This window comes from Lepidothrix coronata, unplaced genomic scaffold, assembly GCF_001604755.1.
Source record: "Lepidothrix coronata isolate B3197 unplaced genomic scaffold, Lepidothrix_coronata-1.0 Scaffold182, whole genome shotgun sequence".
Taxonomy (NCBI): domain Eukaryota; kingdom Metazoa; phylum Chordata; class Aves; order Passeriformes; family Pipridae; genus Lepidothrix; species Lepidothrix coronata.
Genome location: NW_016690362.1, coordinates 1,908,325 through 1,929,372, shown reverse-complemented (window position 1 = coordinate 1,929,372; position 21,048 = coordinate 1,908,325). Strand labels below are relative to the sequence as shown.

The 21,048-nt window shown below is 42.1% G+C and overlaps 1 long non-coding RNA gene across 1 annotated transcript in view; it reads left to right on the top strand.

Moving 5' to 3' along the window:
- Positions 1-13,523: 13,523 nt before the first annotated feature.
- The window catches only part of LOC108505066, a 64,769-nt gene continuing 57,244 nt past the window's right edge, over positions 13,524-21,048 (top strand). Inside the window, exon 1 of the long non-coding RNA XR_001877377.1 lies at positions 13,524-13,637. This is a non-coding gene — a long non-coding RNA (uncharacterized LOC108505066). The remainder of the gene's footprint in view (positions 13,638-21,048) is intronic.

Below are 21,048 nucleotides of genomic sequence, written 5' to 3'. Positions count from 1 at the left end.
TCATGACCAGAGTTGAGGATTTGCTGGCACTTTTCCTCCTGTCAACAGAGATTTTAAACTCAATCACGCCGTGGTCACTGTGGCCAAGATGGCCACCAATGTCCACTTGGCTCACGAGATCCACTCTGTTGACAAGCAGCAGATCAAGGAGGGCATTTTTCTGAGTTGGGTCCCTTAGGACCTGTTCCATAAAGTTGTGATCCAGGTATTTTAGGAATCTTCCAGCCTGGGTTGTATCAGCTGTGTGATGCTCCCAGGGAATTTCTGGCAATTTGAAGTCCCCCATAAGAACAAGGGCACTTGACCTGGGAATGTTCCTTAGTTCCTCAAAGAATAATTCATTGATGTCATTGTCCTGGTTGGGAGGTCTATAGCAGACTCCCACAGTGACATCCACATCATTCGTTTGCCCCTTGATTCTTACCCAGAGGCTCTCAACTGTGCCATTGCCAACTGTGAGCTCCATACATTCTAACCCTTCTATAACATACAGAGCCACCCCTCCACCTCTACTGCCTGTCTGTCTCTCCTGAAGAACCTGTAACCATCCAACGGGGCACTCCAGTCACAGGTATCATCCCGCCAAGTTTCACTTATGCCAGTGATGGTCTCTGGGACTGGGCCAAACCTTCGAGCTGTTCTTGTTTGTTCCTCATGCTTTGTGCATTAGTATAGAAACATTTCAGGTGTGGTACACTGTAACCAACACCTCCTGAGGAAGATTGAGGGATCCCATGAGTGCTTTTTTTCTCAAGTTTTGGCATTCCATCCCATCGCTCATCACTGGCGAGCCTTGTTTTGTCCCCTTCCCTCTTCCAAGCCTGTTTAAAGCTTTGTCAATGAACCCCATTAGTTTCCTGTGCTAGACCTCTTTTCCCCCTCCGATAGGTGCATCCCATCAGGTATCAGTAGACTAGGTGTTGAGTAGATCATCCTGTGGTCCAAAAACCCCAAATTTTTCCAATTACACCAACCTTGGGGCCACTCATTGACCTGATGGATCTGTCTATTCCTATCAATATTATTCCTTGTTACCAGAAGAATTAAGGAAATTACTACCTGTGCTCCTGATCCCTCTACCCATCATCACAGGGCCAGTTTCATCACTACCAGTTTGAACAGCCAATACTTTGATATTTTCTAGAATAAAAAGTTATGTACAAATGGAAAAGAGGGGCATCTCTGGAAAGAAACATTATCTGATGTTGTATACTCTGAAATCAAAACCCAGCATGCACCTTTCCTACATGGCTTTGCTCCCACCAGAGTGGTGTTCCAAAGCCATATGCCCACTGGGGTCATTCTTTATACTGCATGTCTTAGCAAGCAGCCAGTCAAAGTGCTACAAAAATACTTTGTTCTGTGATGTCAACAGAATTAGTTAATGAATGTAAAACATGGCCAGTTTGCATTCACGAGTGCATTTTCCACTTTTATACTAGCAACTGCTGAATTCTGACCAGTGAGGTCCTACCAACAGGCTGGTCAGTAGGGAACTCATTTGATGGTCACCTCTGACCACTGTACATGCTATATCTTGTATTCACATATGCAACAATTCAGAAAGAAAGTGCTAACCCCTCCAAGTGAAAAGAGCCAGACTGTGTAATTTATCTGCATTTACTTTTGGGAGATCAAATTGGGATAAATCTGGTGAAACATGTTATCCTGTAGTCTTCAAGGTGTTTTATTTGTTTAAAGAGTAGCTGACACGTTTCAAGTGTGTAGCTGAAAGCATTCCTGATAGCAAAATTTCCTTTATATAATACTTGCCTGTTTGCCCACTGGAGTCAGTGGACTTCCTAGGGGGTAAGAAAGGGTGCATAAGAAATTTGGGGGTAAGTACTAGCCAATCAATGCAAGCAGAGCAGTATTTGCTGATCAAGAGATAGCAAAACATTTACATTTTCCCTAAAAAAGTGCTGTGTAACTGAAATTTGCTTTGGATTTCTGGTTCCATGACTGCCATTACTGTCTCTACTGATTGTTTGGAGAAGGTCCTCTGCAGTTTCACACACAGTCAATTGATCATGAATGAAGCTAAGAGCAGTTATTAATCTTACTGCCTGGTTGCACTCTAAACCCCCTTCTAATCCTGCCTCTGTTCTCTTAGACAAAGAATGCAGTGAGATGAAGGCAGGATCAATGCCAGCATGGAGCTGCCCTTTTTAGTAGTTGTCGTGGCAGGGTTTTGTGCATCAGCAACAGTGAGTGGCTCTCAGTGTACTGGGGTAGAAGGGAGTGAAGATGAATTAAAAGGGTCAGATGTTGTGCTCCTGAAGGGATGGCAGAATCCCATCCTGACTTTCGGTCTCTGGTGAATTTTTCGGTTCCTTGTATTTTATGACTGACCTAACGAGACATTACAGTGCTAGTGCCCTTTGGAGTTCCATGAAGAGCTCAACACAAGCTAAGAAAGGGTGCATTGTGTCTTTGATCCAATGGGCAGTATTTCACAGGCTGGCAGATTTAATAAAATCTCAGAGGAACCTCAGCTCATTTTTAAGAGGCTTAACATTGAGTTAAAAGTTCCCTTTACTCCTGCATTGTTGGAGACCATTCCCTTCTTGTGTGCTGCCAGAGGACCTGCAGGGAATTGGGACTTCATGAGCCCAGATTGGATGTAGGCAGCTGGTTGAGACTGGTTAGAAATCTGCAGGAGGAATAGCGGGATGCAGGAAGGTTTCTAAGCCTTTTTGTGTTTCTGAGTCTTTGAAGTCATCCAGTGCCTCACATGCAGTGTGAACACTTTGCTCTGCACCTGAAAGGAAAACCAAGCTACTGATAAGGCCTTTTGGTCAGCCATTTTGAGCTGTGTGACATGAAAAGCTGTCTAATACCACTACTTCTAGTGATGTTATTCGTCCAACCATCAACACTAAGCTGTCCAACTGACTTCACAACTAGAAACATGAACAAGTTCATTGTCAGGAAGTCCTTCCCTGATACAATGTTTATAGGCATAGCCAGAAAGCAAGTAATGAAGGTGGAGAGTATCTTACAAAGCCTGATAAATGGATCCTTAGAGCTTCAGATAGTGCCATAGTTGCTTGTTTGAAGCTAGTAATCTAATGAAAATAGCAAAAAGTGGGGAAGAAGAGCAGGGAGTAAGGCAGGCTGGAAGAGATCCCATCAAGCAGCAAGCTTTTTGATGTTCAGTGCTGAGAACTGGGAAGCAAATTGCACTGTGCCATTTTGGAGTACAGGTCTAGAGCAGGTCAAAATCTGAAAACTGATGAATACTGAGAACTGCAGAGTTTGTTTTTGAACATCTGAACACTAACCACTACTCTGTTCGCTTCTGTTATTGTTATGAGGTGCTGGTTGTGGATTGCATGGGTAATTTCACAGCAAGAGTTCCAATGTAAGCCATATGTTGATCATTCAGTTTAACTTTATGTAGAACAACTATTGCTAGGAAAATGTTAGTGATTAGTTTGAGGGGATGAAAGGATTTTGCTTAGATTTTCAAAAGTGCAGCATAAATACCTTTGAAGTCCCAAGCACTCAAATATTAACCTTTTTTGAGAAATAAAGTACAGGTCTCCTGGTATTTCAGTCTCCACTAACTTTAAAATAGAATCCTTTGCAAACTCAGAAATTCACTGCTAGGTTACTACCCACTCTTGTGGATGTGGCAGGCTGCTGGAGTTTTGGATTTTCAGCAAAAATGGAACCTCCACCCAAGGACTAGTAGTTAAAATTTTTATTGCCATTGATTGAAGTTTGGCCTTCTTGGTGGATAAAGCTTCGCGTACTTTAAGAAGTTTTAACATGAGCAATTAGTCAAAATTGGCACCTGAAATGATTGGAGATGGGGAAGAGAAGGCTTCAAATCATGCTTTATAAGAACTTTTGCCAATGTATACTTCTCCTGTAATATAGCAGCTGAGGCCCCCCAATCATTGATCGTTCTAAGATCCAGCAGATCCATGTTCCCTTCCTGCTGGAAAATGCAGAGATGAACAAAATATAGTCTCCACAGATATTTAAGATAACTCCTTTCTTGAGAGAAGACAGCAGAGAGGAACAAATGCTTTCAGGAAGAAGAAATTGCTGTTTGGAACTGATATGTCTAGGGGCACTGTTGAATATCAAGAGAAAACAAAATTAAATGAACTATCACAAAGGAAGAGGCAGTCATGTAAAAGACAAAGATGATTTGTGAGATTTTGCAATAGCCTCCCAAGGGGAGCAAGGCCTTTTGCTTGAGACATTTAAAATTAGACTGGACAGAGCAATGGAAATTCAGCGTATAGGCCCCCAATGGGACAGCGTGGATAAGCCACTGCGTCTCCCTTGGCATGTTCCCTTACTCTTTCGTAACTCTTCCTGAATACCTCCATTTCAAATAATCATTTACCTTCCCCAGGCACCCATCCTGATTCTCTCTTCCTCCCCTTTTCCCCTTTAAGAAAGGAGCTGTGTTTGATTCATAGTGTCAGCTATCTTCCAAGCTCCAATCAAGTCTCAGGGGTAGGAGCTCATGGGGCTGATGAGGGTACGAGTGATCAACTGCAGGCTTTCCTGTTGCTGAGCTTGCTGCAGGCCTGACCGTTTTTAAGACCTCAGCAGATGTTTCTGCTTAGAAACTATTGGCATCTTTATGGACTGTTTTTTCCATTCTTCCCTCCCGGCCCGTGTCCCAGCAGCAATGAATTATGTAAGACTACATTCTAGCCTTTTCTTTATTATTATTTCTGTAGATGTATCTCAAAGAAGTACATCTACAGTTCTCTCTTTACCTAGTTTTAGAAGTGTCAGCTTTCTCCTTGACCAAAACACCCACCTACCCTTAGAAACACTTATAGGCCTCTTTGTCTTTTTTCAGATACAGATGCCAAAAATATAAATACAAGAATCTTAATTCCTGGCTTCAGATTCAAGATATCTCTCACTGTTCATACTGTGGTTTTAATTGATATGCCTTTTACTTAAAAGTTAACCCCTTGCTATGGAGCTGCCTGTATTTGTCTCTTACTGCTGGTGCTTAGAGAATGGTAATTAATAACAAGTAATGGAAGGAGATTTAGAAACTTCTGCTGAAACTCAGAACGGCTCCAACAAGCATCATCCCCACCTGGCTTAGTGGTTTAGCTGTCAGTTATTAGAAATGAACACATTTCAGACAGTTTTGAGTAGAATAAAAGCACTGGGCTGGTTTATTTGCACTGTTGATAAGCATTTGTAATCCTGCAAAATACGCGGTGTAATGCATGAGGAGCACCTGATGCAGTCTGTGTGGACTTAACCCTTTTACATTATACAGCAGAACTTCAAAGCTCAAAACTGGCTAGATTAAATTTCTTAAAGAGATGATGTAAATAATATGTGGAAGACCACATGCAGATTACTTTAAGTTGGGAGACAGAAAAACTTTCTGCATTGGAAAATTTGGCATGGCACCACCAGACTCCTACTTGATTTCAGATGTAATGTAGTAGCAGAAATAAGCTGTTTCCTTCTTTGGGAACACACTACTAGAAGGAGACAGAGTAGTTTAGCCAGCATGCCACAGCCAAATGTAGGATTTTCATGCAGGCCTACGTTTAGTTATTACAGCAAAGGGTTGCTGTAAATCCTCTTGATGCACTTAGCAACTGAATTCCCACTGGAAGAAAAGCACATCTTTGCCAATATAATACTCCTATTGTTCACCACCTCACACTCTTTCTGTGACTGTGCTGCTCTGACAAGGCACAATGTCATTGCAAGTGGTCCTCTTAGCATTTTACTCTTTCATCAATTCAGTGCTGCTGATAAAAAGTTGCTGAGTAGATGACTTCCTTTTATTTACTGTGTATGTATACTTCTCTAGTAACAGCCAAGCAAGTATATGTTGTCCTCCCCAGGTACCTCTGTGCTGCTTTTGCAGGACTGTGAGGGCAAGAAAAAAGACTCAGTCCTTTCTCGGTACCTTGTCAGAGACTGCCCAGCAAGAGAGGCAGTGTACTTGTGGGTGTGATGTGACTTTGGATCACTGGGACAGGCTGGACTGGTCATTTGGCCACTGGAGCCCAGCTCTGAAGAGAGCAGAGTGCAGGCACTGGATGCAGCTCAGCTGGCCTGGGTGGCATGGACTCACAAGAGCCCCCACTGAAGTCTCCTGCATTTTCCCTTCTAGAATTAGAGAGCTGAATCTCACCTGGTGAGAGCTGAAACATATATACAGTAGGAGAATGTGAGTTAAAGTTTAATGGCCCCCATCTTTTTCCGTCTTTCAGTAGAAAGCAATACTATAAGGATTATGAAGTCAACCAGTGCAGCATCTTTTGTCAATAATTGCATTTGTGTGTAAATTGCACACAGGAGGCATTATGGAAAATGAGGAATTTTTTTAAGGTTCTTAAGTATGTATTTACTGGAAGATAATGCATTGCTGATGTGAGCAGGTATTTCCCTGGTTTTGAACAGGGAACGCCATTACAATTGTCAACATTTTGTTCACTAATGTAAAGAAGAGACAAGCTCTGTGCCCTAATGTTCGGAGAGCTTGACATTGCACAAACATCTTTGATGTACATCCTCACTGCTGCCTGGTTTTGCTGTTACTGTTATTTTTAAGACATAGTGCTCTACTGATAAAGAGAGTGACCACAAAATGGAGAGACAAGATCTGAACACAAGAATTCCTGTGCTTGCTCCTTTAGACCATGCTGTTTTCCTTAGGAGAGTTTAATTCACTTCAGGATCCAGGAGAGCTATGAGCCAAGCTATGAGCCATTATCCACTAACAAAAATCTGCAATAATGGCAAATGGAGCATGTAAGCTGCCTTGCCAAGGAACTTGATACTCTCTTTTCTCAGAGGTCTCTGTGCTGAAGGTCTCCCCAGATCTCTCGGTGTTAAGTATGAAATCTTGTAGCTCTCTAGAGCTCATGAGTGACCCCCTGGCTAATGGCTTTTTGCCAGTCCTGTTTTGTATGGTTATATTGTTGGCTGACACTGCATTTTTACAGTTCAGTTTTGTTTCTCATAGTCTTAGAAGTGGCCATTTTTATTGTCAATAAATACATCTCTTTGCAGTATTCTCCTGGCAGCTTGATGCTCACAGACTATAGGGAGCTGTAAACAACACTGTTTATACTTTCTGCTGATACCAGAACATTAGCATATAAATAGGGGAGAGATTTAAACAGGCTAAAACAACTCCAGCCTGGCCTATTGGGAAGGGTGGACAAGCTGCTTTTCACTATCCTTGCAAAGGATGTCAACTTTTCTGTGGGACTATTGCAAGAATGAAGGGTTTAAAGAGATGGGAAGCTTTTATCTGACAAAAGAAAGGTCGATGAGCCTTAGAAATGCAGAAACGGACTGAATAACAGTCTGCCTGTTGGGATTTCCTTGTAAGCCCTGTTGGCGTTAGTGTAGGCATGTGAAGGGAGGGAAATTACTTAAAATCACCTCAGAGCTGTTGGGTAAGACCTTCCTTTAAACGGGAACTTGCAGCAAAGTCTTAAAAATATGATAATTGCACCTGGAATGAGCATATCACTTTAGAAAAAGTTGTTTCGTTTACCTAAAGAAACATATCATGTGACCTTTAGCATTTTTTAGCTGCACAGTATTTTAGAAACATGGTACAGCCAAATACTAAATCAAATAACTTCCCATATCTTATCTATCTATTCAATTACTAAAATTCCAGTCACCTTTGACACCCATGAGAGATAGGCATGAATGCTGCAGTTACTGTCAAATAGTTTGAGTCCTTTTTCATGCAGCTGAAGTTTGGTTTTATTTTTTGTAGTAGAATATGTAAAGCAGCATTGACAGAAACATAGATAAAGGGAGAAAAGAGGTTCTCGGTTAACAGTCCATTGGAAACCAGAGGCCAAAACAAGGAGAAAGAAAAAACAGAGATGATGATTCCAGGTGAGAAAGAGATACTATGGGATTGTAAAGAAAGCTGTCACATGAAGAGTGTGGTTGAAACTGTGAAACAGAACTTAACTGTGTTGGGATTTGTCGTGGGCTTTGCAGATGTGCCTTAGTGGCACATAGACCTTTGGAGACACTTCATTTCAGGGCTGGAGAACTTTGTGTGGAGCAGTCACTTGCCCCATTCTCCTTCCCTCTTCTGCAAGGGGGAATGTTTGTGGTGTTGATTTTCCTCTTCAGAAGCAATGAAATTTTGTGTCAAAACAAGAAATTTCGGTAGTTGTTTTGTACCATCACCTTTCTGCTGTCTCTAGGAAAAAAAAAGTTGTTTCAAAGTTACATTCCCAAAACTGGAAGAAACGCTGTGATTTGCACAGTTCTTACTACTCAGAAGTTGCTGCAGGAGTGTCCCACGTAAGCCACCATAAATGTGGCAGTGAGAGGGGCACATGAAAGTGGAGGAGATTGAAACTGGACTGACTTTTACCCTAGGCCTCTTCTAGAGCTCTTCATTTGCCACATCTGCATTTGGTCTTCCCAGTGCCCTGACTCATAGGCCAAAACAAAGCTCAAGTCCTGGAGTAACTGGCAGTGGTGGTAAAACACAGGTCAAAAGCCACTTTCCAAAACAAACTGCAGTGTGCATGCAAGCTCGTGCCTGTGGTCAGGTGCTAGTGTAAGCAGGAGGCAAACCTGCTGGCTTTAGCACAGCATACATTGCAGTGATTGAAGTTTAGTATCTCACTTTTGTCAGGCAAAGGTGAGATGAAAAAGACAGCTAGTTCTTGTTCAGATAGTAACCTTAATACTACTAGGAGTAAAACTGTGCTTTGTCTTGGGGTTAGGATTCCAGTCCCATGGGTTTTATCAGTCTTTAGTGAGTATGGCCCTGGAAAAATGCTCTTAATCTTGTGAATGTTCTGGATCTCTGTTGGGAAGAAGATGGCTAGAGCATCACTGTCCTGATGACTTGAGGGAAAGGTTAATAAAGTACCAAGGGTCCTGTCTTCAAGGTAGGTTTGTCAGCCAAAGACATAGCAGAGGAGAAGAGCTAGAAAGTGCATATACAGCTCTCTAAGTTAATTAGTTTAAAGGATGTTGTGCCCAAGTGGCAGAGGAAGAATTCTGTTAAAACCTGGTAAATATGGAAGCTAAGCTGAGATGCTCTTTTCTAATGTGGATCTCTAGGACTGGAACAGTGCTAGAGATGAAACAGGGGTTGTGACAGTGGGACTAAGAGAGCTGCTTGGCCATGCAGTCCCTATGCTGGATTTAAACATGCTCTGTATCACAGTCACTATACTTTTTTTCTTGTGCCCAAAGATCAAGAAGCAGAGGTAAATAAACCAGAGCAACACTAGCCATTAAAAGCCCAAGATGGAGAGATGATATCTGGAGCTGAGCTATATTAAATGTTCTCTCCTTCTTCATACACTCAGATTATGTTATTTGCAACAAGGTCAACTGGAAGTTTTCTCTTCCTCAGTCTGATTGCTGCTTGTAGCCTCGGCAGGTCCCATTTGGTCTCCCTCAAAAAAAAAAAAAAATCGATAGGCCCTGTTGTATATACTCCTCTCACCAGAGGGCAATGAAGTCAAGCCTGTTAGTATAGGACTGTCCAGCATCGCATAAGCGATGCTCCCTGTGTTCTGAAACCCAAAGAGCACCACCTGACTTGGCAACAGTATTTGAATAGAAAGGTGGCACTGGGTCAGGGTGACTCCAACACAACAGGTGGCACACAGATAAGCAGGCTGCCCCAATTGTCCCAAACCAGCATGGGATACTAGTGGGAGGACTTGGCAACAGTCACTGCAGGAATAACTGGCATTCACACCTGGTTTGTGGCAGATAAACTTATCTGCATCTCAGTAAATTGGCTTCCAAAGTGGCTTTAATAGCCTGCATTAATAAGCCAGATGCATTGCAAAAACAATGGGGTTTGGATGCAAGACACTTCCATTTCAAGCAATTGAATTCCACCTGCAGCACAGTTCAAGTGCAGAAAAGCTGTGAGGGACAGAAGGCCTGCAGGAAGCCGAATGGGAAGAGTTGAGCATGAGCTGCTGCTTGTCCTTGGAGGATTTTAAAGAGATCTGATGTAAACTGACTGAATCGAAATTGAATGGAAGAGGCTAACCAATGCAAAGAACTGCATTTGTAATGTCTTCATTTTTCTGTTACTTTTCTGTATTCTCTCTAGAGGGCTGCTTTGCATCTCACAGCAGTAAGCAGCTCGGCCAAAGACAGTCATTTTATATTCCAGTCTGACCCAGTATTTTGCAGAGTGCCAAACAACTACAGTGTGGATGCCTCAACCCTCCCCCCAGCCCAAACACACAGAGGAGCATCTATGTAAAGCCTTACAAAGCCTTTCAAATGTCCTGCAAGTGGGACAAAGATAGGAGGAAATGAGATCGCTTCTCAGATTTCAAGAGTCCATTTAAAAAGTATACTGTGTGGGTGAACTGGTGTTCTCTCCAGCAGGCTTTGGGAAATGAAACTTTTGCTTTTGTGTATTAGCTTGACTTTGATGCAGGAGGCCCATCACAACTACTATTTAACATCTGACTCGGAGACTCTTGGAGGAGAGCATGAGTGGAGGGTGTTTCAGGGGAGAGTGACTTTCTGTGAAGCTTTGTGGCCAGGTTGCAGCTAAATCTGAGTCTGTTCAAACTGATGATCTTATTTCTGATAATAGCAGGCTGAGAGCAGGACAGGCTATGGAGGATCAGCTCCCACTCCCTCCAGGAGCAACTGAGTGGTGTGTCACCTTACAGCTCTTGCTCATACCTGTGCTGTGGTGAAGGATTTCAACCTCCGAAGCTATTGATCCATCACCATGCACGAGCACAGAAGGTGTATTTTCTGCAAAAGTGTGACCTGGGAAGATGGTGACTTGGCCAGGCCAAGCTGGGGTGCACCCGCTGTGCCTTCCCTACTTGCCACTTGATAAATACCCCGCTCCTTCCCCCACCCTCCTGCCCATTTTCCACAGCCAGGAGCAGACACAAGGGGACCCTTTCATCTTGGCACATCCCCTTGCTGATTAATGTGATGCAATGTTCCCACAACACCACCACTATGCTGGCCATGTAATTAGGTGGGAGATAATGAATGCTTCAGAGACTATTCAGGCAGCAATGCCCACCTCCCCGCTGAACAAACTCCTTTCTCAGCAGTGAAGCCAAGTGGAAGGAGCGGCAGCAGAATTGCCATTGGTGCTGAGCTTAATTGTGCAGGAACGGGGGGCTCTTGCGGCAGAAAATAGAGTAAGGGCCAGTGTGGGAGAGATGGGGAAGTGGGTCTACTCTGGTATCTTGGGGCCAAACTTTTTTTTGTGTCTTTTCATGTGTTTGACCTTGTGGCAGGAGAAGCCTTAAATGTGCACATCTCTGGTTTTGTATGTGTGTGCCTTTTTTGTTTCAAATCATTAGGGAAAGCCATCATTTAATAAGCATAAGAGTCTGTCTTCTCAGTAACCCAGAGGCAAAGATGCTGGTGCTACTTAGTGGCCTTTGAAATGTGGGAAACACACTGGGAACACAATAGGCTTATTCTCTTTTAGGGGGCTTTACAGTTAAGCTGCCATTGTCTGGCTAACATTAGCAAGAAAGATATTCCCCTTTCTCCCCGACCTCTATGTAGACTCTGAGAAAACAACCAATTGGTTTAAAATGCACTATCCAAATGCCTTCAGATCATGTGAGAATAAAGCCAGCAAGGAGCTGAAAGTCTGTCTCATCAGCTGGAAGCCAATGAATCTGCTGTCAAAGGTCTTAGCAGAAATTAAGTCCTCTGCTCAAATTGCTTTCTGCACTTTTTTATTATTTGTTGATGCAAAATCTTTTTAGAACTCATACCTGACCATACTACCTACTAAATGTAAGCAATGCAACCTGCTGTAAGCAACTGGTAAAACTCATCATAAACTGACTTCAGTAGTTATAAAAATAGATGAGTAACTGAAGTTTTGTGCTCAATGCAAATATGCAGAAAGCTGTTGGTGATAGTGATGAAGGAGGGAAGCTCAGTTAGTGTGTGGATTAGGTTAATTTCTGAGCAAAAGGTCACTGGAGGGTGGAGTACATTAGAAAGAGCAACTTACAAGTTATAAAATAGAATGGTTCATATGTACACTCACATTTAAGCCTGCTTCGCTCCAACAAGCTCTAAAGCCATAATGTACCCTTTTGTAAATAAGTACATTTCCCAGGCAGACCCACTGATCACCCTACTGAATTAAGTGACAGGGTCTTTTGTGCATCCCTTCTTGAATGACAGATGGGTACGAGTTATATTCTATTGCTTAAACCCATTTTCTAATCAAGTTTTTATATAATGTGCTGCATGTGATTGCTGCACATTTTGACTCTGCATAAGATGATACACAGAAAATTCTTAAGCTTTCCTAGTATCTGCAGTGTCAAGAAAACAGATTTCACTGAGAATCTTCTTATGTTGCAAAGCAATAGTAGAGTTGTGACAGAAAAGGAAAATTCTGGCAGGGAGAACAGCTTTTACAAAAGAAAATCAGTTCCACTGACCTCTTTACAGAGCTGCCCAGTGGTGTGCATAGTCATGTGCCTCCATGTCATACAAACACACTGCACTCATTTATGCCATGCTGTTGTGTCCCGAAGCAAATGCACATAGTCTTACTGTAACCCTTGAATCATGTGTCATTTATTTCTCCTCCCTCTGTCACATGCACAAACACAGCCTACAGGCTCTATGTATGAAACAGAGAAGGGAAACAGATGACACATGATGTGAGCATTACAGTGCTTCTGCAATTGGTGGTCATAATTTTATTGGTGTCAGAGACTCAATGGTTAAGAGGCAAAAGAATTGATAGTACAGCTAAGGAGCCCAGTTGTTAGTGCTCAGAACTGGGAAAGAACTCTGTACTGAAAGGAGATTCAAATATTTTCCTTCTGCCTACGCTATACATGGAATGCTCTAGCAAGAACTTAGGTTAATGCTTATCTCAGTAGCACAATGTCCTCCAGAGGAACATAAAGACTGTTTCAGCATTGACTCTGATTTGTAACCTGTACTTATATTGATGAGTGCCATTCCTGTAAACCAATCAGGCTGAGGTAAAGGTATTTGATTATCTTACTGACAACTTGAGGAAACATTCTGTAGCAGTGAACATGTTCAACACGTTTCAGTAGAAATGAGAACAAGCACAACTTGTGCAGGATCTATGATACCAACTTACTCTCCTAAAGTAGGGTATATCCTTGTGATCTCTTTTTTCCCTCTGCCTGAGATAGTAAAGCAAATTGCATCAAGCTCCAGCATGCACTGCACATCTGGCAGTGGATTTTCCAGTACAAAAGCCATTCAGTCACCAAGAGTTCAGTGACATGACCTTTCTCAGAGCAACCCACAAAGAGGTTGGCACTTCTAGAATTATGTGATTTTGACAACATCTGGAGTTCAATTGTCTCTGGTAAAACAGATGTTTTACTTCTGCTGATCGCAAATTTCTCCCCATGTTCACCATTCTAATTTCTTTTTCAAGTTGTGTTCAGCCAAGAAATGAACATAAATTTTCTTGGAAACTGTTCCAAAGAATCTGCCATCTGAACTTCAGAATGATTTGCTGCTTTACTTGCTCTTGACAGGCTCTGAAACCCCTCCAGGTCTCTAGTTGGGAGAGAATTTCTTTTGCATTTTTTCTCTTGGCCCAAGTGATGTGAGGACCATCCCAGTGAAACCCCAATATTGTAGTAGCAAGGAACAAGGTAAGGGAAGAATCTGTCTGTGTTTCCCTTGCTGCTATTATAACAAGGAAAGAGTAATGCAGACACCTATGCTCTGAAATTATGTTAAACCTGGACCATATTTTGTTCTCTTATGCCTGTTGCAAAATAAATCAAAGGATAAGTTAGGTAAGAATAATGATGCTGGATAGCACCAAGATCATAGAGCCTTTGCTGAACTCCTGCTGCAGCTTGTGTAGACTGATAGGTTCCTGCAGACAGTATATGGAGTGTTAAGAAATCAATAGCCTAACAGTTCATATTCACTTTTCATTTGATGTGCATTTTACTCTTTTACTAAGAGTAAAAGGCTAAAAGAAACTCTGTTCTGGCACAGCATAAGGGGCTGACCAACTATTTCTGGACTGTTTCAGAGTTGAGGAACATTAAGATGTACAAGAAATGGAACCAGGAGAAGGAGGCATGATCAAAATACTTCTCCAGCAAACCTCAACAGCTAGGACAGTGTTTCCACACAGCTCTGAGCAGGTGTGGGAACATTTGCCACTTGTGCCAGGCACACAATCTCAGAGTGCTGTGGCTGTAGGATGACAATTTTGCTGGGAAATAGAAGAGAGAAAGGGGAGCAGCAGGAAGCCTGGCATGGTGCTGAGCTCAGTCCTGACTCTGCACACCGACTCTGGCATCAGTATAGTCCTCTGCCTCTGTGCTTTCTGTCCTCCCATGCCCAGCACAATACTAGCCACATGTGAAACTCTTGCTGACTCACACCCATTGCCCAGAACAGTCTTGGCTTTCCCTGTGTTTAGTTCTCTATGCAGCACTGCATGGTCATATTCTTGTACAAAATCCTCTCTCCTAAGTGTTGCTATTTGTCACTGTCCTAGCTTTACACGAAGGCCCATTCCCCTGCTGAAAAATGTATTTCTACGAGTACTAAGTACTTCCTACTACTACTTCTTCCTCCTACTGACTTGTTCCCAGAATTAAACTTCCCCGCTTTACAAACAAACTGGAGTACCCTGGACCAAAAAGAAGGCTGTTGGAAAACAGCACAATGGCTTTAAATAAGCAACTGAGTAAGCAGCTGTAGGGGAGGGAACAAAAGAGGGGCAAAAGCAAGTGTATAGCCAGCTTCTGCACTTGCCAGCCACAACAGGCACCTGTTTTGGCAGTGCTCAGAGCTCAGTAGTAAGGGGACACTAAAGAGTTAAAAAGGTTTTCAGTGAAAGCAGGCTTATGAGAGAAGGGAGTAAAGAGGAGGAGCAATCCTGTGCACAGACTTTCCAGAGCCTCCAGAGATCAGTAAACCCAGGGAATCACAGGCCTATGCATAGGATGCCTTTTTTTTTTTTCCTTTTCTCTTAGATGTTTTAATTTAGGTGGTTGGGATCTAAATATATAATGATTTATCCTAAAATTGATGTATGGTAACAGGGTATAACTTGTCATAGCAATCAGAACTGCAACAAATGACCAAAATTCAACCATCAGATTCAGCCCAAAATTCAACCTGATAGTAAGAGAATCTTAAAGTCATATTCAGTGACAAGCGGTTATTTGCTGTGAGTCACCAAAATATTTGGGATCTGACAAGGTACCAAAATAACTCAGGTATTCACCTATATGTTTTACACTTACATCTTACTGGTCCCCGTTAGCCAGCCTTTCTCTGGTTTAATTTCATCTCATTACCCAAAGATAAGCCCCTGTGCATTTATTTTGTTAATGAAATGCTGGCTCTATTGGAATATCAGCTCTGTAGGGGTTGCCAGGACATATAAAAAAGAACAGCCATAAACTATGTTCATTATTATTGCAGTGTAATGCCAGGTCTAGTACTGCTTTCAAAAAAACAGATGAGGGAGAATAGAACTTCACATGTCCCTGACCTGTCCAGAGGGACAAAACAGAGAGCTTTTATTTTATTTGTTTCTACAGTGACTCACTCTGTAGTAACTGGGTTAAAGTCCACTTAGAAACGAATAGAACAAAAGGCCTCCTGTTAGTGCTGGATATTTTCCCTCTTCAGATATCACCAGAAGGATTTATAAAAAGAAAAAAGAAAAAAAGGCCTCTAACAGAACGCAGGAAACCACAAGCTTATGGGAATGTAGCAGCACTTTGGAAAGGAAAACACTGCCTCAGACTTTCATCTGCAGGGCTGTTTTTTTTTTCCCCCCCATTTTTTCCTTACCTTCTTTTCATCTCCTTGCAGCTAGAAGCATTTGCCAGGTCAACACATAGCCTGGAGAAAAGGCTGGTGAGGAGAGCAGTTAAGTTGCAGGGGGTCATTGCCAGATCCCAGACAGAGAGGGAAAAAATTGTCTTGTGCAGATCACTGTAGTCTGCAAGGGGGCTCCAGCACAGAGGGAGAGAGCTTTGGTGCAGCTGTGGCTTGCAATAGTTGCTTGCCAGACTGAGGGTCTTAACAGGGTCAGAACCCTGGATCCTACAAGCTGTACTACAACAGGGAAAAAAGGGGCTTTTTCCTAATTTTTATTTGGTATGTCTGGTCTTTCTTTCTTTTTTTTTTTTAAATGTAGCCTAATGACATCTAAGTAACAAATTACATAATGTTCTCTAAGATATAAAAACTATCTGAAATGCTTTCTGCCTTCCATTCTAAGTATTGTCATGGCATGCCTATGTTTTCATTATAAAGAAAACATTTTCCAGCAGATATTCACTGAATTTCATTAATTTTCTATTTAACTTTTTCCTAAGAAACGTGACGTGACAATAACAGAGAAAGCATGTTGAAATTTTATGTTGCATATAAGAATGAGCATTTTATCAAATTTTCCAAAACTTCCCAATCTCTGCAGCTCCCAAATCTGAGGAAAATTGCAGTTGTCTAAAATTAAAAGGGAAATTGAAGTTAAATGTAATTTTTTACCTATAGCTTTAGCTATTATTGTGATCCTAGTTTGTACAAAAGACTGTGCTAATTTTTGTTAGGTGATCTTTATGTTGACCTAGATCGGGAAACAGCTTGGTGAATAGTGTAATGAGCAATGCGTTGGGTGTAAGGGAGGAATGGGAACACATAGCCAGAGCTGGACCACATAAACCAACTGTTAGTTTAATTTAGACTGCTGCAGAACCATAATCTTAAGTGGTAAGCTTTTGAGTGACTTGACCAAGACCGCACTGCACATAAGTAGTTACTTTATTTAGTTAGCTGACTGGTTCCATGCTGAGTTAGAGAAGTTCGTCTGTTGTATTCATAGTAAATAGGTAAACAGAGTTGACCTTGCCATGCCTATTTCGCTGAAAACTGATGACACTGTGCAGAAAATTCTGTCTTTAAAACAAATTTCCATCCTTAATACAATATGAATCAGTTGCTTGTAGTAGTTGGTAACATGTCATATATGGCGTCTCCTCCCTAGGGCACTTGGGCTGGTTTCCATATCAAATAGTTAAAAGAATCGAAAATCAAATGACTGGTTTTCACTCGTGTGAAGTAAGTAGTTGTAGATCCCAGTAGACAAATTATCTTCTGAAAAGCATCTAAATTTGAATTCTTTATCAGCATTTCCATTAAAATAAAAAAGTTCTTTTTTCTTATACAAAGTCTCCTGCCTTAGCCTTCCCCAGGCTGAAGAATTTGAGCTCTCACAGCTTCTCTTATATGCCAGCCCCTAACCATTTTAGGGTCACTCCACTGGATTTCACTTCAGCTTGCAAATGTCTTTCTTGCAGTGTATGCTGTAAGACTGGACACAATATAGCAGTCTTTGTTAACGAACACATGGTTAAAGGCTTTTGCCCTTAGTGTGATCACAGCTAGTCACAGTTTAAAGCATGTTTTCAAGCCTTGTCCAGAGGCAGAAAATTAAGTCTGACTAGGCAGGATGTTTTAAAACAGAGTTGGGACTACTGACACTGAAAAATTCCAGCATCTTACAACACATACTAACACACGCACTATTTAGCACTCAGAGTAGATAAGAAGGATGACTCTTCCTACCTGCATAGTTTTAAGTCCAAATCTTTGGAGTTGGCTGTTTTCAGACATAATTTAAATTTAACAATTAAATTTAGCATCATCCCAGTAAACAGATGTTCTAACACAAAACCGTATTCTACTGTATCTGTGCTGACTTGGAGCATGTTTGGTAGTTTGCAGTTTATTACATGATGCACTTTGATCTCATCCTTATGCGTTAACTGTCCAAATGGAAATGGAAACATACTGCTGGTTCATAAGGGAGAAGGCTCGCACAGCTCTGGCTAACAGGGGTTAACTGCAGCAGTCACTCTCTGCCGTGTCACTGTAAAGGCATTGCATCGCCACATACAAAAAGGCACATTCATTGCTTTTTAAGGTCCAAGTCATGGTTGATAATCAGCACTGCCAATACCAATGTTCACAGAGAACAGGGAATGGAGAATATTCCCTGAAATTTTTTTAAGGTTCAGAGCTTCTAAACTTCACCTTCCTGAGCCGAAAGAGAAGCTTTTTTCCTCCGCACCATCTGGTATTGCTCTCTGGAAAACTTCAGCTTGGCCTACGCCCTCCTCAGTCCCTGAACTTTGTAATTTTTCAGCTGCCAGAAGCACTAACTGCCCAGTTTTATGTAACTCCAAATATCTGCAGTGGAGCTGGAGAATACACACATGGAGGAAGTTTTGTGGCTTTTAAGCTATGCCCAGAAGTTTGCCTTATTTTTTTTTGGTGGGAGGGGGAAGAACAGGAATGCAGTAGGGGTATACACAGGACTTTTTGAAATAGAACGGAAATTCTGTCTGCTGTGAGGGTAGGTGTAGGTTTGCTTTTGAAATTCCCCTTCTTTGAAAGAGGCCTGAAACACATTTCAGGGGAGGGGTTTGCTATTATATTTGATAAGTGTAAATACATCAGTAATAATTTTTAGAGGTTTTCAGTTCTTCGTGTTTGTTGCCTATTACTGAGAGCCAAATCTAACTTGTAACAGCTATTGTCAAAGTCTGTATAGCCAAAAAGGACCAGCAGTTTTCCCTAGCTCCAGCTAACAGCTTTGCAGATGCTTATGCAGTGCCTGAGTTTCTGCAGCCAAGCAAAGTAAATGGACATGCACCTTTTGTGGCACTTGAAGCTTTATATGCCAGTACCACAGAAAAAATGGCAAACATTCAGACAAGTTAGGCGGGGCAAAGGAGGCTGCATTTACAGGACCTGTAACCCCCTTTTCCCACATTCCCTTTTGAATTGTTTGCAAACCCTGAGTCAATTTTTGTGTTTGCCATTTCAAAATAAATATTTTATGGTGGTTTGGGGGGGGGGGGCTGTGTGTGTGAAAGAGAGCAAACTGGAGGAATGAGGCTTTAGCACTGTAGTAACAAAACAGCAAGCAGCCTATCAAGCCAAGGACAACCCTGCAATAAACTAGCTATCCAGACCTGTAATCGCAAGTGACTTAGCAATAACAAATCAGTGCATGCCTATGGGTGTGGGAGAGAGATGAGCAGAAATGAAAGACATATGTTCCCAGAAGAGTAGAGAAAGCGAGCAGAAAAACTAAGGTGTGGAGGAGGTAAACAGGAGAAGCATGTACTTTGATTGTGTTGTTTGTGCATGTACATCCTAAACAGTTGAAGTTAGAGCTTTCTTCCCATTGCCTACAATATGCGGAATTTCATGTATCTGCTAAATGTTGAAACAGGAGCAAAAATCAGCATCAGTTCCTCTTGGTACAAAAATAAAGCCGCATGAAAACAGCAAACTGTTAATAAACACAGCATCTGAGTCAGAGTTATTATCTGCAGACCCGTTGTGGCAGTGGTCTGTAGCCAGAGGAGCCAGAGGCAGAAGCCACTGCAGTCATAGGGGGATGAAACTAAATCAATAAAAAAATGGAAGCTTACAGAAGTAAGCTGTCAGTAAGGTTAGTTTTAAAGGGATGTGGTTAAAGATAAATATCAAACTGTGCATAGCAGAGCTATGTTAATGAATTGCAGTCTTTCCAGTGACAGAATCGGAGTCCTTACTAAAGCAAAATTGTAGATGTGGAGGTATGATTCTCTTGCCATATAACTGAAAGGTTATCTCACAGTCTTCTCACAGGTTGCAAGACTGTCTTCTTAAATGTTAATAAATTGGAGCTTTTGGTTAGGATTGCTGTGTCTCTCAGGGACAAGGAGTGGCTGAAACATCAAGAGAAGAGTGGACATGCTTACAAAAACAGTGATTCATGACTGTGTGTATCCTCTGTCTATGGGAGAGACAAATATGTCAGTGCAAACAGAACTGCTGCTTCACAGTCCTTAGTGAGCTTTTTTTTTGTGACTCCTCTGGGACTATGTTGATGCACAGCCTGTGTGCTGGAGGCTGAATTGGTTCCCGAGTGCACTTAGTATTTAAAGACATTAATAATTTAGGGCTGTCTGCCACAGCTTCATTTGATGTGATTGGAGCTTCTGACCTCTCCAGGCTCTAATTCCCAAAAAGCAAGGGACTGGAGAGCACAAGGGACAAGGCATAGAGAGCGCCCAGCTGTGGAACACCCTACATGTCAGGGTATGACCATGAACTCTAGGGAGAGCCTTCCAAAGGGACTGAGATTAGTGTTTGGCAAGCACAGGAGTTATTTTATTGAAGTCCCTTTTTTGTCAAATGTCTCCACCATGTTGCTATTGTGGAGCCAGAGAGGTTAGTGGTCAGAACAATGTTGTTACTGCAGCAGTCCTGCTTTCTTCAAATGTCTTCTCGTGGCTTTTAAGGGGCTTGATGAGTTGTTGGGTCTCTGCCATGTAAACAGAGCCCCTTATTTAGTGCTGTTTGGTGTGTCCTTAGCCAGTGCCAGGCTCAGAGGGCAATAGAACAGACTCAGGAGGCTCTAATGGAGATAATGACAATGCTGGAGTTTACAGCAAAGGTCAGGGACAAGAGATCAGCCCGTCTTTGGGGGAGGCCATAAATGGCTGTCAAGTTCAGATTAGGGGAAGGAGCAAATGCATGTATCTGTTTTTTTCTTTTCTTCCAGGGCTGACTTGGGAGACTGAGTGACTGAAGCCACCATACACTGAACGTTACACATTACAGCTGATCAAAGCTGTCCAGAGACTTTGGTTGTGTGGAAATGGGAAGTGGTGCCCTGTTGTGTTGTCACATTAAAGGCTTTTTTCTCTTGAGTCAGATTTGAGCAGTGCATTGGCATAGGACTCTTTCCCTTTCCACCCTGCCCATTCCAGCTGGCTCAGGGCTCTAGAGTTTGGCAGATATATTTTGGGCTGGGTACATATCAGCAGTGTCCTCCCTCTCTTGAAATTCTTAGTTTTACTTGGACTGCTGTTGAAAGAGTGGAGTTATTTGTGCAGAGGATGAGGAGAACTGAAAAGAAAGAGGAGGTCGAGAAGTACGGCTTAGAGCACACATCCAGAGCTACTCTGTGGAGGGTGAATGGAATGGTAGAAATTACAAAGGTGGCAGGTTTATCTTGTGGTG